Source organism: Magallana gigas, chromosome 9 (assembly GCF_963853765.1).
Source record: "Magallana gigas chromosome 9, xbMagGiga1.1, whole genome shotgun sequence".
Taxonomy (NCBI): domain Eukaryota; kingdom Metazoa; phylum Mollusca; class Bivalvia; order Ostreida; family Ostreidae; genus Magallana; species Magallana gigas.
Window position 1 is genome coordinate 10,034,714 of NC_088861.1, and position 14,195 is coordinate 10,048,908.

Genomic DNA, 14,195 nt, shown 5'->3' on the forward strand with positions numbered 1-14,195 from the left:
AAGGTGCTCTCGCACACGCTTAACAATGCCTCTTTCAGGCGTTTTAGAGGTCGTATCAAGTCTCCTCAAAATGTTGGACTTAAACAACATTAAGATGCAACCGAATGCGATCCAAATAATTGCAATACAACGATTACGCATTAAAATGAATGTCTTACGACGTTTTGTTTATTTGCAAGTGATTCAAGATATCTAAGGATTAAGTTGAATCGCTGATGTATCTGCTTGTGTTCTGCGACCTGAGACTGTTGCTTAACATGTCTCATGTAATCTGGTAGTGGTTACTATAATTGCTGAATTATCAGCTTCAATTTGCCATGATTTGCAGTTAGTATATATACACTAAAGTCTTCATTTTACCGGTCGTCACCTTGGCTTGGGCTGTTGGTTTGGCCATTTATTTGGCGGCATATTTTCTCGCATCCAACTAACAGAATGTTTACTAGATCAACGGAAACATGCAGTATACATAATTATACCCCCTCTGGCATGCACAAGCATACGTCCAATCGTTTGGCGCACGATCTTCCGATCACCTGATTACACACACGATCCGTTCGGACTGTCTTACAACTTAAAAGCTTTCATTCTAAAACAGTTGCGAACACGTTATCACGGACGAAAAGACGTGCCAAAACGCGTTTTGAACAAAAATGCTATAACAACCACTGTACTGGCAAGGAATATCCAATGAACGACAAAAGAAGACAGACTGAAATCCAGGCACATATGCTTAAAAAATTCTCGATAATTAAAGATCGTTTTTATGTGTATGTTATAACATCGCACATGCGCAAACCGCACACTGTGGCTGATGGAGCAATGTCGCCTAAATTTTAAAAACGGAACGTTTTTGTAGAAACCGATGGAAACGAAGCTTCGTTGTTACTTTCTTGGATTTATTATCATTTAACTACTGTGTTGGATATAGTGCCACCGGGTATTTCAAAAAGATGCAGTCCTATGCACTCTGTTTGACCGACACAAGTGTTCGATGTGCATGCGAAGTACCGGTAAGACTGCACTATCTGTGCAAAAGTATACGGGTACCTTGGAAGAAATTCTATCTACGAATAAATATATTTTGTGTTTTATTGATTGTTGTTTCCTTTGTTCTTTATTACAAACATTTTACTAGAATGTGTAGTTCATGCATTTAGACGTCCGTGCAAAGCGGTTAGATTGTAAGGTTTAAAGACGTGTCTGCTTTAAACTTGTGTGTTAAGTCGACCCCAAAAGCAACCCCTGGGTAAACCCAAAGTAAGCCCCGAGTTAGTTCAAATTAAACCCCGAGTAAACTACTAAAGTTAAATTCAGGTTTAGTTTGGGTCTCATCTGGTGTTAGGTTTGGTCTGATGGGTACCTTACTCCCAAAACTTGAAAAGGAAAACTTGAAATTAGAAAAGAAAAACTAGAGTAAAGCTCTTTGTAAAGTAACTAATAGGTCTTCTATAAAACTTGTGTCAGTCAAAAAGATTTGAAGGCATTCCACGGGAAATTACGTTTGGATTATTAACATGTATTTTGTAAAAAAAATCCAAAACAATGCTAACAGTGGAAAAAAACATAGCAATCGTAATTAGAGAAAGGAGCATGTACATGTATATGTTAATCAGTAAAAAAGAAAAGAAAAACTTGTAGATTTATTCCTTTCCTTGCCACTCTTATTTCAATCTGACAAGTTCTAATTCGGACCATCGAACTTTTGCAGTGTAACCGCATTCAAAATTAGAAGAGTCCCAAATACGTGAAGCTCATAAGAACTTTAAGAGTGAAATAATGTCTTCTGCACAGGTAAGTGAATATAATAATATTTAATTTATATTTTGTGTACATGTATGTGATAATTTGATATACATCAATTGATTTCCTTATAAATGATTTTGGAACTAATACTTCAGTGTACCAATATTTGTTCTACCTACGAGGAAGCGCAGTGTGACGAATTAGGCCGCGTAAATGCCTTTTTTGTACCTCTCCATGAAAGGAAGTATGTGTAAGTATTTTTGGGGGGCTTAAAGGACTCATGACGAACATTTTATATTCCTTTGAGATCTGCTTACTCAAAATCCTTCAAGCAAACATTGACGTACATGCACTGAGCATTAGATAAAAGTGCACAGCTTGCTTAATAAACAAACTCGTAAAATCTATGAAGTCCGAGATCAGCCGGTAATTAATTAGGAACGCCTTTATACGCCACAAGAGAGAGAGAGAGAGAGAGAGAGAGAGAGAAAGAGAGAGGGTCGATTTAAAAGTGTTATATCGATACTACTATAATAAAATAATAGACTAGAATTTTTTAGCTTTAATACCAAGAAATCTAAAGAGTACTTTTTTTATATACATTTTAAACGTCATTGGTACTGAAAGATTACCAATTTGTTTTTATTAGCTTGGCTAATTAATAATCAACTAAAATTCTTTTAAAAATCCGGATGTCGTCTGGATTGTTTTGCGCATGCGCATGCGCATTACATTCACGCTAAATCACGAGAGGCTCTTTAGTTTTTATGTTTTACAATATCACATTTGCATGGATAAACTCAGAAACGATATTGCAAATACATCTTAATTTTCATTGAAAAGAATCTTGGGGAATAAGCCGAGGCAAAAAACCACATAGGTCCATTAAAAAAACTTACATTTTTTTTTCTAACAAATTTCACTTTTGTTACATTTATTAAACATATGTAATCATATACATTCAGTGCTGCCATAACCCACAAAAAGTAACTTCTCATTTAATTGTTATTAAGACAACAAAATAGTTATATGCTAATTTGGCAACAAAATGATATAGAAATCGGATGTTCAAATTATATTTTTTCATAGAGTGGGTCATCGTACCATTTTTTAAAGAACGAATATTGATAACACATATTAACGTCTATCTTTTTCGATTTTCCAAAAAATGGTACGAAAACCCACTCTATGGTAAAAAGTAAGTTTTCTTCTTTTAATTTTCAAGATTGGTCTTTAAAAGTCCAGTTGTTTGCGTAATACTAATAACAATAGAATCAGCTATATTATACCCTTTAAACAAGTGAATCGGTGGTGTAGTGGTAAGCGAGGAGTTCTTTGAACAAATGTCACTGTAAAAGCGGTTGTTCTTACGCGTTTTTTTTTTTTTTTTATCTTTTTGTTTACATTGTTAAAATGTAATTTTCTTTTTATACTTAATAATATACATTGTTAAAATGTATTTTTCTTTTCTTTCCTTAATAATTAAAAATTTGATAATAATAACTTGAAATTATTTGATATGCGTTTTCTACTGCTTTTATAAAATATGAAATGTATGTTATTCTCTTTAAGATTGCACGATTTCATATTGTAAAAAGATGATTGTTGTGCATGCAAGAAACTATTAAATGGCAAGATAAAACGTTCCATCTCTGAATCCTTGAGAGTCTTGTTAACACAACAGGGACATACGCTGAAAAAAGCATGTAATTGTGCTCAAAATGCAGAATACAAGCTAAGTGAAACGTACAGTGTGTGCCTAATGAAAATTCAACGATTAACAAGGCATGTATTTCACTTCCAATTGTATCGGTAGGAAAATCACATTACAAATCCGTGTTTTGTTGTGAAAGAAAAAGCATAGTAGTTGTACCAGAAGACACATAGACCACTCGGACCAATGACCAACACAAAGTATGACCAGTGACGAATAACAAGTCCCCTTCTTATTTTTGCAAATTTATACATACCAAAGACCTTTTTGCTTGTCAATATTTTGTACAAGTCTACCCCCCCCCCCCCCCACACACACACACACTTTCAATTTGATTCCGACGCCACTCACTTTTTTTGGGAAAAACTTGTTTTAAATACCTACAAAAGATGTTACCTAAATTCCGGAAAAAATCAACTACTACAAATGGTGGAATCGACTCCCCCATACTCTTCGTCGACTCCCTGCGTTAGGGGTTGTATATGATGACTGAAGTAAATTAGTAAATGTAATATTTTTAGAAAGTAATCAACATTTTTGTATTTAAACTCTTTAAATGAGTACGTGATTGTCATTTCAAATTTGCCAGTTTAAGGTATATGTAAATACTATAAAATTTAAGCACAGTTACGCCTTTTTGGACATTTTCATTTGGACAATACTGTCCACCGTTTAAATGCCCAGTTAACTCGTACGTTTATTACTTCTTTTTGAGGTATAAGAAGGTCGTGGGCATTTGCAACGGCTTATTCCCCCAGATTCTTTGTCATATATTCTGTCCATCAAAGGAAATACGGGATATAACTCTAACTGCATTTAATATGAAAAATCCCGAGAGTTACGAATGTCTACATGGTGTGTAATTACACACCATGTAGACATGTAGCTTCGAATTTATAAATTCGAAGCGAGTGAAAAACGTTGTTAAAAAGGTGTTGATTTCTTCATTAATATGAATAAGATTTTTAGATGAAAGATATTGACAGCATCAAAATTGTTTATTATGAATAATTTAATTGTTGTTTTCAATGCAGCTCTATTAATTTTCTTCAAAATCGTTTCGGAGCGATTCTGCAAATTTTTGCAACATTACGGGTATATGGGAGGCATTTTAGTTGTGGCAATGGGCTGTCCCGAGACACAGTTAGATTATTCTAACTAAGCAGAGTGTAGTGAAATTAATAGCATAATTGTAGGCTTAAAGCTTTGCTATGTATATGTCGACAATACGGTGTGTTGATGCATCTACTGTATTTCGTAAATGTCCGATATCATATGCAATGTCAACCCGTGCACGAACGGGTCACAATCTAGTAACATTGTTAACACATTGGAGAAAGATTTTTCACAGGATTTAAATGTAGAAATACAATAACCCCACGCACATATTTCAAACATTTTTGTGGGAAAATTAGATTTTTAAAATAGAATTCATGTTATTTAAATAATTAGGCACAGGACATGCAAAGATAGATAGATAGATAGATAGATAGATAGATAGATAGATAGATAGATAGATAGATAGATAGATAGATAGATAGATAGATAGATAGATAGATAGATAGATAGATAGTTAAAGTCTATTTTTACAGAGCAGGTAAGTATGTACAGCATTTTTTTATTTATATGTATCTGTTGAAACTAAATAAAAATGTCACATTATGAATTGCATTATTTTACCTTCAAAACTTCCTTTATTTACAGAGGCAGCCTCAATTTATTTGAGGAGCAGGCAGTTAAAAGTTTAAAGATGATGTATAAGTTACTGCATTGTTCAAATTTATTAATTATAGTACCAGATTATATGTACAAGCATGTCAATGTGATATATCAAATACATGTATAACAGAGGTAAATTTGAATATTGTGAAAACTAAAATCGCAGATAAACCATTAAAAGCTGAGCATTTCATTTTGTCGATGCATTGTAAACTTGAGGCCTAAGACTGAGTATTTATGAATTTAATAACTTAAAGGTCAAATTGCATTATGCAATATTAAATATTTAAAAGTCATAAAACTCTCTACAAGCATTAAAAATATCAAAACTTCTAGCTAAATGCTTAACATTATTGTTGATAATTCTGAAACTATATCACAGTTAGGAATATTTTGTTTTAAATAATGAGATATCGTCTATATTTTTATAAACTTTTATTGAGAGATTTTCTATAACGAAATTGTAATATCGCATCTAAATCATTTAACAATATTTATCGGTGATTTTGAGTTACCAATTGTACCAGGAAGGTTTTTGTTGGTCATATGAAACGATATCCTGACCATATTGAGTTATATACGGGAATGAGTTCATAAGTGCCTATTTAATAAGACTGACATTGTTTTTTGGATATTTTATGAAAAAAGTGAGCGCCAGAGTCGATCAAAATCACTTAATCGGGAAAACGAACATTGACTTACGCGGCTTACCTCCCATGCTTATGACGTCAGTAAGACCCAATAGCCTTATAAAGCTATGTTGTGAATACAAATATCCAAGTCATTTTGCAGCATTTTAAAAGAAAACAAAATACTATTTTATATAAAAACGTGTATAATTATACAATAATCAACCATGTCAGTATGTTTTCTCTCAGGAAATGAAATCGTGTGCGTTTATGTTTAATAGCGTGTACATATTCAGTTTCGAGACTGCACGGAGAATTCATGAATGATTTTCTTTATAGATCCACATGCAAGTATAATATAATTTTAATATGCGTGTATATATATATGTTTTATTTCGATCTTTTTAATGAAATTGACAAATTCAAAAATAATTGATCCTTTTTTTTCCATTTGCACGTTCATGCAATTCATTAAGATTTTTTCCCAAACAACTTATAGGCCTCGTGGTGCCTCATTCGCTTCACGATTATAATGTTTGTTTCGCTTTCAAATTCACAAATATGTTACCATTTAATTATTTTTAGTCTTAGAAAAATTTCTTCAAATGTTTAATTTGTTTTTGAAACGTGTACTTGTATGTGCGGTGTTTTGATTTTACAACGTGTATGTGCGGTGTTTACTCACAGATCCCTTCTATGTCACTTTCTTCCGCAATGTTTTCTTTCGTTTTTTTTATCATTATTGATGCTTGTACTTAATAAAATCTGTTGATTATCTTCACATTCGTTCATAACTTTTTTTATCAAACAACCGATTTATTTTACCGATACATTTCTAAATCCTTAAATGCCATATTTCCGCGATCTAATTTAATAAAACGTTAATACACGTGTACACAAAGTATTTTCTAATATAAAGATATTGCTACATGTATATATCAATAAGTCAGAAATAAAATTTTAGAATAATTTTGCGGCATTTTATAGCAGCTCTTAAATACAAACTATGTACACAATGCCTCAAACATTTTCATTGGCCTGCCTTATACTTTTTTAGGTGATAAAATAAATCAAATCAATTAAAATGCTTTAATCCCTTTAAATGTAGCTCAATCATTATACGTACCGAAGAAGAAAATGATGTTTCTATTTCAAAAGGATAAGGATAATTAATTAATCAGCTGTTAATTTTGGAGCATTTCTTTCGTTAAATTTCCACTGCAGTACGGGATCTTCATCATGATTTTACTCTGGTGAGAAGCTGATATTAGATTTATTCATTAACGACCAATTAAAACTAAGTCATCTGTAGGCTACTACGAAATCAAATGATCTCATTTGAAAAGAAAGACACGTTCATGTATGCAAAAATTACTAAAATTTAATCGATAAACTACTGTAAAATTACACTAGTTTTGATGCATTGTTTACATCGGTGGGTCTTTGTGACGTCATAAATCCACAAAATCAAGAACGATAAGCGGGGAAGAATTTTTTCAGGTGCTCAGTTTTCACGGTTATTTCTTAGTAATGCAAAGGCAAAAAAAACTTGCATCACGTATTTTAACATTTGTTTATACCAAGCTTTATATTTATGAAAGAAAATCATAGTGTTAAAAATCGTTTCATATGACCTTTAAGAAAAATATATATATTTAAAAAAAAATAGAACTTCCTTTGTCTTTCATAAAAAGTTAGTGTTTTTCAAAAGCGCGTTTTCCCTTTTTTAAATAAAATGTCAGAAAAAACATATCTAACGTTTTCCTCGAATTTTTTAACGCCTTGGTTTAACCAGTTGCCTAAATATAAACTTATCAGTAATGCAACGTCAAAGAGAAAAACCAAACATAAATATATCTACTACAAAAATTGTCATTTTTTTTCAAAGATTTAAATTACAAATATGAAGGAAAACACATAACTGCGTAGCACAGGCGTCGGAGCACTCCACATACACTTTGTTTTGCAAAGTTATACATAACCGTAACCAAAAGATTTTTTTTCCTTGTTTGACAAGATTTTATAAGTTTAGCCCCCCCCCCCCTCCAACTTTCAATTTGCTTTGTGTAGTGTAGTTGTGTTTACATGACGAAGAATTGCAAGCACTGTATCTTGCCTAAAACTCAACGACTGGCAGCCAAATTTCATTTGATCTTTAGAAATGCATTCATAAAGCATTGTAAATTAATAAATACAGAAAAATAAAATGTGACAAAAATCGTGACCATGCCCCTTTAAGAGTTGTATATGTTTATAAAGTACATTTTATATACAAGCATAAACATAACATAAAGATTTATAACATTTAAGATTGTTTTGTGAAACAAAAGTGATAGATCTTATGATTGTCATAAGTCAGATCTTATGACAATATTAAGATATGCCTTACGACAAATCTAATGATACTTTTGTGAAACCCAGCCCAGGTTCGTTTATGCATTTAGTTGTGTTTCAGGTGTTTAGAATCATTTGTAATAATTCTACTCTGTAAATAGGATTTGATTTATTTTAAACGGTATGCTGTTGATACTGGCGTCATTAAAATTTTAAAGACGATGACTTTAAATATTTGTTCATTTTCCCAGACTTCAAAAACTGAATGGTCAGTAGACACTAAAACTTATTTAAAATGCTTATCAATAGTGTTGATTGTTGTAAAACATCTTGCTTTCCAAACAATGCAACCATCAGCTTTTTGGTGCTTTAAATTTGTTAATACTTAATATATGTTTTACGTAACACGCCCTACGTTATCATCGGCAGGGATCACAAGACCCTCGTTGTCCCGTAATATGTCAAGATAATTATTTTTTTCTCTGTATCAATGCTTTATTTTATATAAAGATGCAGTAAATGCAAAATTATTTGATAAACTTTTTCTTTAACGATTTGCAATGCTATTTAATAACCCAATTAATTAACCCCATTTTCAGTCATTGTTTTCTGTACGTTATGTTTTCACTTTTTATCTAGATGAAAGGATCCATGTTATGATTATGATCTTAATTCAATGATTCGGACTTTGTTTTCTAAATTAACAACTGTCAAGGTACTTTAAATACTACAGCTAATAATCGCTGTAAAGTGTTGTATACCGTTCGAAATTGCTATGAAAATGATATGTACATACATCATATGTTTCATAAATGAATTGATGTGTATTTTTTTTTAAATTTGGTATTTGCCTTACTAGTTTGGAGGGTATTGAAGGTGTTCAAAAATCCAGAACTGAAAACTTATAAATCCGTATATAATCGTGCTGGTGTGTGAGCCTGAGTATGAATGAGTATAATTTTGATTGTATAACCTATAAAATTTAGGCCGCATAAACACTTTAAAGTTGACCCCGGAGACCTTCAATCTTATTTTTCCTACAGATGCACAATTGCAGCTGTAAAATGCTGTTTGCTATTTACATGTAACCTGTCAATAAAATACACACTTTTCATATGTAGTCTCTGTATTTGAATCTCCGTTTTCTAAAATAGCAGGACGACTGACACGTTACAAATTGACAAATGTAAGGTAGCAAGGGACAGTTTCGAATAAAGTACCTGGTCAATATTTTGTAAATTTGAGAGTTGCTGTACTTGAAGGCTTATGAGTGTTGCTAGAATTCATGAAATGATTTTTAATGATTTTCATTAGTTATAGGGGTGTATCTTGTTGAAATTGATATGCAATATGTAGACCCTATATGTTCGATACATGAGAATCAGAAGTAAAATGTGAAACCTGCGGCTATGACTGTTGTGTTGACTTTACACAGTGAAATTGCAAGTTACAGACGGGAGGTAAAATAACACGAAAAGTAGGTGAATGGGACATTGTAAACTATACACCGGTAAGTTTCTGACATGTGATAGTGCAACGTGAACGCGGTACGGAAGGTCAGCCCTCTGCAGGGAATTAGCTGGGGGATGTCTAAAAAGCTGAAAAATCATGAAAGATTAGCAAAATATGAAAGGATCAAAAACTCATAAAAACCAGTATGTAGAGAATTTTACAGGTTTTGACTAGCAATTTTCTTCAGAAATTGGTGATTGGCCTTATAAAGAGTGAATTAAAGGTATTTGTGCTGAATGGGAACTGAGGAAATTCTAAATACAGAGTTCCGAAGACATGCATCTCTTGGCTATCTCTGTCCTGTGCTACCTAAAGTCTACAAGTTTGTCGAATTTTGAAATGACCATATATGGTAACAGTGAGGTCACCGATAAAAAAGGCTAGCTGCAGGTAAAGGCATGCCGTAATCGCCGAAATGGGGACGGAGTAAATAAAAAAAATATTAAGTAGGCCTATTATCATATAACATGTATCTTTCGATAACAATCTTTCTTAGGAAGTATGATTTTTCGAAAAACCAAATTATGAGCTTGTTGACATTTTATCAAGAGTGTGTATAAAAGATGCGAGTGAAGAATTCGATCAGCTTCAGATATCTTCTTGGAACTGGGGAAACAAAATACATAAAATGACTGTTGAATATACATTATATAGATATGCACACATGCAGCAAATTGTTAGAGCTCGGCTGAATAAAGGAAATATCTCCAAAAGCATCCTTATCGCTACCACAAAGTTGAGACAAGATAACACCCCTTCCCCCTCCCCCCGGCGAAAAATTTCACGGGGTCGGCCAGCTGGTCAATTGAATAACCGAGTTGCAAAGTTATCAATAAAAAAAAATAATCTATATTTAGAGACATTGGTTTTCAGATCCTGATTAATACGAGATATAAAAAGCGACACTCCTACCCCTGAAAAATAAAAAAAAATTCCAAAGATTAAAGATTTACTGTCGTGAAATTAAAATGTGTACAATTTTTTGAAATAAAACGTTTCATTTTGCATTGTCAGCAATATTTTAGGAAAAAGCCTATAATGCAGATGAATTTTTTTTAAATTTCAGGCAATTATTACGGGTTATGTTCTTCTTCGTTTCACTTCGTAAAGTATTTCTATTCTTAGTATTTCATAAATAACAACAACACAGGTGTTAGAGTGAGTGAGCTATCAAGCAGTTTATTCGCCGTAATATACAATCAGCACGCGACTTTAATAACAATGAACTGGAATTACGCCCAATAATTGTATATTTCCAAATATATCTACAGAATACAATGTAAATTTTAAATTTAAGGTATTCAATGTATAAGGAAGGAATGTTGAACAATTTTCAATTGTTTTAAACCAGTTAAATATGTATTGCTAGATAACAATGAAAGTGAAATGAACCAAATTCACATTCACAACATATAAGAAGCCGGTCATTTTGCACCTTAAATTTTTTTTAAGAGTTATCTCCCCTAGTTAAAAAAAAAGAAAATTTTAATTTCGTCAAAATATCTGCGGTAAATGATTCATTTTAGTTCATATTTTAATAAAGAGAATGTTTATGCATGTATTAACCAAGAGAATTTTACAAATTTTAAGTTACTTTATACAAAATCTTATTAAAACATACATTGCCCATAGACTTCAATACAAAATTCAAGATGTAATTAGTTGGACCATAATTAATATTTTGAAAATTCATTTGGTGAAGTATTTTTATTTGAAAACACCTTCAGAATGATATCATTATTAAGAATATCAGACCATTCATTTATAAGGTACAAAATGTGGTCGTTATACATCGAATACCTTAAATACATATCAAGTATACTTCATCGTATGCACATGTACCTATATTAAACAAAAAATAATCGTGTTCAAAAGGGTTAAGTGCTCTTCGATGACCTGTCTATACCTGATCGGTTCTATATATACTACAACCGAACAACTACTTGTATAACTGCGCTTAAAGAAGTAGTCAGTAAAAAATACAACTTGCAGAAATTTATATATAAGTATGACGTCCTGAATGTCGGTTCAATTAATGAAGTTGGTTGACAAAAAAATTCCGGAAAGCTATTATAGTACAGCTCTACAGCCACTTGTGAACATGTACTGTTTACCATAAAACAGCTACTTAATTTTGTAAAATTATATTCAAATTAAAATTGAATAGAGTATATATTTTTAAATATTTTATAATTAAAACTCTACCAGTTCATTAACGATCAAATTCTTCTTTTGACCCACTTCGGTCTTTAATTTCAGAAATGCAATTTCCGAAGAAAAAGAACATAATTACAAAAACATAAACATACTAATATACCCTTACTGTATGTATTTCTTCAGAACCTTTTAATTTTTAACAAATATTTGGTGCTATAATTAATAATTATAAAACCTCTTTTTATAACAGTTTTAGATTGTTTTATTATTTATCTTGCATGCACTTGCACACCAAAATCATTTTTTAATTTTAAAAAGGTATGAATACATGTAAAGTTGCATATATTTTTCCGCGAAAAATTACCAAATCTTTGCAAGTCGTTTAATTCTTACTAAATCAGAAAATAACAAAGAGAAAATCTGTCAATGTGACAGCAAACCGGGTTTTCTTTTATTTGAACATTACCAATAGTCCATTTGTCAATCCTGAATTGATAAATACTTCCTATCCAAAGAAATGGGGTACTATATATGCAATATTTTTGCCAAAAATTACTATGTTAAACAGCTTGTATTTTTTTCCTCCCATAAACTATCAGAAATCAAAATTCACGCAATTTGCATTCCTCTGAAATATGTATGTTTGATCTGCAAAGAGCAACTTTATATCTCCAAAACTTTAGGAGGAGTTATCCATACAATAGTAGGGACCCTATGTGTAATATTTTGCCCCAAAATGACCAAAATTAACAGCTGATTTTTTTTTTTTATTAAATTATCAGAAATCAAAATCTTAGCAAATTGTATACACCTGATATATGTTTAATTAATCAGCAAAAGAACAAACTACCTATCTTGAAAACTGTACGAGGAGTTATCGCTACAATAAGGGTAACATTTTGGCAGTCATCCCGCCCGCCCACCCGCCTGCCATTTTCATTATTTCAATAACCGGATTTTTCCTTTGGAAAACCCAGTTAAAAATTAAATCAAAATTCTTAGAATTCAAAAGCAATGGGGCTACATGGGACCTGACGGCGGTGTTCAAACCCCATGCCGCTCAAAATATATTCACCACGGTCCCCCTCAGGAAATTTCTTGATATCTCATTTCTAAAATAGAGTACGAATTAATTTATATTCCATTAAATTACATGTCAAATTATTTTAGAGAAATAAGATATTAGGTGTTTCTTTTTAACCCTAATCGTATGATACCATTATGTGATAATTATATTACAGAAATTAGCGCATTCATCACATCGGCAACGATTTTTAACTACATGAACCTTTTCTCGTTTTGTTCAGTTTTAATCATACCTCAACAATTTTTCAAAATTCGACAAACTTGTAGACTTTACATTTGTCAATTTGTATGATGTCAGATGTCCTATTGCCGATTCTGAAGATACAAATGCAGAAACTACGGATCAAAAGTGTGCAAAGTTGAAGGTTTAATTAACTAATGAAAACAATAAAGCTGCAAAATGTGTATCATACGAAGGAACTGAGTCAAATCTTACATGTGTTTATACCCGAGTTTTATAGGTTACACGATCAGAATTACACACTTTTATACTCTGGCTCACACACCAACACGATTGCATATTCAGATTAACAAGGTTACATTTCTGGATTTTTGAACATGATTACCTCCATATACTAGTAGTATGTTTTCCACTTCATGTAAATATACATAGCCAAGCTAAGTGCGCCACTCTGTCAGAACCTCTTAGAAAAATGCATATAGTAACACTTTATTTAAAATGTTTTTCTCCACAGGATTCGCATCGAGAAAGACGGTATACTAAGTGAATCACATATACCTGACTTGAATGTTTGTGCATGGAAGAACCAAGAGCTTTTGGACAAACTACCGGATCTAAAGACATTTCAATCATTGGCGTCTAATGCTTACTGGTTTGAAAAGACTGGGGAAAAACAGAAACAACGATGTTGCGTCCAGCAAGGAACGGGGCAACACCTGAATATTTATATAGCAACAAATGTTGTGTATGAAGCAGGTGATAAAATCTTACAAGCATATGTACTAGCAAAAGGAAGGTGGAATTTATATGAAACGCAATGTGAGGTAAATTAAAAGGCAATGTATCCTATTTTGTAGGAAATTAATAATGCATGCAAATACACTCAATAATCTTTTTTACTCAAATTTAGGGTGACTATACCGTATTCAAAACAAAAAGAGTAGAGGCTTTCTTCATCATTGCAACAAGAAAAGAAAACGTCTTTGTGGTGGATCCAACGGGAAATATGTATGTCCACGAATCTGACAATCGCGTCCAACTGGATTTTCCCAAAGGATCTGTTCAAAATTCTGAGACGTTTAAAATTAAGGCAGGGTTATTGTGTCGTAATGTTCAG

General features: G+C 32.1%; 1 protein-coding gene and 1 long non-coding RNA gene across 4 annotated transcripts in view; both read left to right on the plus strand.

Annotated features, from left to right (window-relative positions):
• LOC117692238 (putative leucine-rich repeat-containing protein DDB_G0290503) overlaps positions 1 to 14,195 on the plus strand; it is a 1,014,555-nt gene that overhangs the window by 858,561 nt on the left and 141,799 nt on the right. The gene's annotated exons all lie outside the window — the stretch shown is intronic.
• LOC136271826 (uncharacterized) lies at positions 1,509 to 13,897 on the plus strand. The gene is made up of 3 exons (XR_010709811.1): positions 1,509 to 1,794; positions 1,902 to 1,996; positions 13,593 to 13,897. It is a non-coding gene; the product is annotated as an uncharacterized lncRNA (long non-coding RNA).